Source organism: Petaurus breviceps, unplaced genomic scaffold (genome assembly GCF_028583685.1).
Source record: "Petaurus breviceps papuanus isolate PSGF00001 unplaced genomic scaffold, PetGlider_PUasm1.0 138, whole genome shotgun sequence".
Taxonomy (NCBI): domain Eukaryota; kingdom Metazoa; phylum Chordata; class Mammalia; order Diprotodontia; family Petauridae; genus Petaurus; species Petaurus breviceps.
The window spans coordinates 15,162,740-15,166,150 of record NW_027185694.1 but is presented as its reverse complement, the minus strand read 5'-3'; positions in this window follow the sequence as shown (position 1 = coordinate 15,166,150).

The following is a 3,411-nucleotide window of genomic DNA, read 5'->3' as shown; positions in this document are numbered from 1 at the left end:
TCCGCTAGGAATTGCGAGAGCGCGAGCCCCAAGGGGAGCAGCTGGCCCCAGTCCCAGCCCGTGCAGCATTCCAACTCAGTTTAGGAGTAAATGCTTAAACTGGGGTTAAGGTGACTTAAAACCCTTTTTGCTAGAGCTCCCATCACAGCACTGTGCCCGTCATCACTTCGAACTGAAAAGGAAAGAATGATAAGGAAAGCATGGAAAGGAGAGGGAAGGGGTAGTTCCTGAGGGTATCTGGGCACGTGGCCGCGAGTAAAAGAGAAAAAGGAGCAGAACCAGCAGCCGAGGGCGGGTCCAGGACTACAATTCCCAGAGGTCTCTACACCGGCCCCTCCTCAGCCTACCAGATTCTTGCCCTCCCAGAGGCTTAAAGGGGCGAGGGTGGGTGCTGGGAGAGGTGGTTGGGCTGATTTTGTCTGGGGCAGGGCTCAGGTGGGAGCTGTCTGTGCTGAACATTTCTGCGCCTGGGTGGTGCGTGTCCTTTCCTGCTATGCAAGAGCGGCGGGAGCCCTTCGGACCTGAAGGGATGACCAGTCTTCTACGCCTGACGTCTGGTCCCTTCGCCGCGGGGATGTCCCCGGGAGCGGACTTTGTACACCAGACAGGGAAATTCCTTGCTTAAGCAAGGACGAGCTTGGGGTCAGGGTAGGGGAATAGAAAAAAATCAGAAAGAGGGGACACGCCTTTCATTTTTGTAAGGATTTTGTGCCCTTAGCCATTTGAACAATTTTTGATTGTTAAATTTTAGATGTTTGGGTGCCAACTTTGCTCTCCCTCCGGGTTCCTTCCCTTACCCTTCCCCCCAGTCCCGCATTACAAATTAAGCATGAATAATAGGAGGTTTTAGTGCAAATATATACTGCATCTGCACTTATGTTTTCAGACAGTGAACTTATGTCAGAAACTCCTTATCTGGTGGCCCACATTAAATAGCCTGCTCTCGTGCATTTGCTTACCTAAAGTGTTGGCTAGAGTTGTGGAAATTGTTCTGCACAGGACGCCGACGATGGTAACCACAAAAAAGAGAAAAAAAGTTCCTGGTTGGTGGATTCTCCAAATGAAAGCGTGTGGAAATGACGTTGTATTGTACACATAGATGTTCCTTGGTGAAATCCACAGGAACTTCTATATGTACAATACAATGTCATTAAAAGAGATTGATGTCAGCAGCTGAATTTGGAAAACAAAGTGGATGAATGTATGTTTTCCGGATTAGCTGGATGTATGCAATTATATGGGCAACCATCCAGGGAGCTGATCCATCAATGTGCTGTAACTAGTGTTTTTTCCACAGTTCCATGTAGTAGATAGCACCTGACCTCAGAGGAGGTTAAGTATGGCCTCTGCTGCCTACTGACTCTATGTCCTGGAGCCATTTTTCAGTGCCTGAGGCCTTGCCCTAAAACTATAAAAGGCAGAGAAGGTGCTGTTCTGCATCTAGGAGCTCCCTATACCAAGGAAATCACAGGTCCAGTTAAAAACAATTCAAGTCTGCATTTGTGATTTCATTAATGCAGGGATCCTGATCTCATAATCAACATATGTGTGCATATATGCATATGTTGCAGTTTAAAACTATTAAAGTTTATATCTACATCTATGTATGTGCTGTCTGTGAACAGGTGCATACCTGTGATTTTCTTTAAACTGGATCTGTGAATTGTGTGTATGTGGTTATGTATATATGTGTGTATGTATTATGTATTATACACACCCACACAGCTGAAGACCTGGTTTCATATGATTTCATATTTTACTGAGAAAAGGAGACTATTCCATTGAACTCTCTCTCCTCTCTTCATCTTATAACCTTTTGACATTCTTCCTCATTCTCTCCTTCATATTATTCCAATATCTGATGAAGAAAAAAGACCCTTTTAATCAAGCAAGACCTCATCTACCCTTGATTCTGTCTCCTCTGGTTTTCTCTAGAACAATACTTTCACAGTTCCCCACCTCCTAATATTACATCTCTCCCTTTCTACTGACTTCTTCACTGTTGCCTATAAACATATCTAAATCTCCATCCTTAAAAAGCCTCCATTATCCCTACCATTTCCTTGATTTTTCATAAAATATTTCTCCTCTCTTTTGTAGTCAATTTCCTAGAAAAAGCTATCTACATTTGATGTACTCATTTCCTCTCCTCTCATTTCTCAACTCTACAATCTGACTTTTAATGTCTGGCTTCATTACTCAACAGTAACTGCTTTCCCCAGAGTTACGATAATTTCTTAATTGCCAAATCCCATGTCCTTTTCTCATCCTCCTTGATTTCTCTGAAGCATGTGACATTGTTGATCACCTTCTATGCTGTGGGTTAAACCAGTACTGTTCCCTAATGGTTACCTCCTTCTTATTGTTGGGTCCGATTCTTTGTGAACCCATTTGGGGTTTTCTTGGCAAAGATACTAAAGTGCTTGGTCAGTTCCTTCTCCAGCTCATTTTACGGAGGAGGAAACTGAGGCAAACAAGGTTAAGTGATTTGCCCAGGGTCTCACGTCTAGTAAGGGTCTGAAGCTAGATTTTAACTCAGGAAGATGAGTCTTTCTGACTCCAGGCTCAGCAGTCTATCCACTATGCCTCTTAGCTGTCCAAGTGTTTGATTAATAAATGCTGTTAAGTCCTGTCCAACTCTTCATGAACCTTATGGGGTTTTCTTAACAAAATTACTGGAGTGATTTGCCATTTCCTTCTCTAGTGGATTAAGGCAAATAGAGGTTAAGTGACTTTCACAGGGTCACACAGTTAGTGTCTAAGGTTATATTTGAACTTGGGTCTTCCTGACTCCAAGGCCAGCGGTTGATTCACTGAGCCACCCAGTTGCCTCTTAGGCCTACCTGTTTTACCTCCTCCTCAATCTCTTTGCTGGATCATCATTCATATAATAATCTATAACCATTAGTTAGGTTCTCTTTCTGGGCTTTCTCTTCTCTCTCCATACTTTCTCAGTGACCTTATTAGCTCATATAGATTTAATTAGCATCTCTGTCCTAATAACTCCTGTATCTATCTAGAAAGCTCTAGCCTCCCTCCTGAGTTCAGGTCTTAACTGGATGCCATGTTAGCATTTCAAACACATGTCCAAAGTAGAGCTCAATACTGCATCTTTCTCCACAAACCCACCCTTCTTTCAAACTTACTGTGATAGTAATGGCAATTAAAGATTCCCCTGTATTGGCTTGGTTTTCAAATTGATTGTGTTAAAACCCAGAGTTTGTTAATCCCACCTGTGGGATGGGCTTGTTGATGTGAAAAGAAAGTCCTGAACTGGGAGGAGCTGGTGATGTAGATTTGGAGAGACACTAGAGAGAGGCGGAAGATCTTTTTGGAAGCAGCACCTCGTGGGGAGAGAGAGAGGCTAAGAGAATTGCTGGTGGCCGCTTTGAATTGCCCTGGACTTTTGAG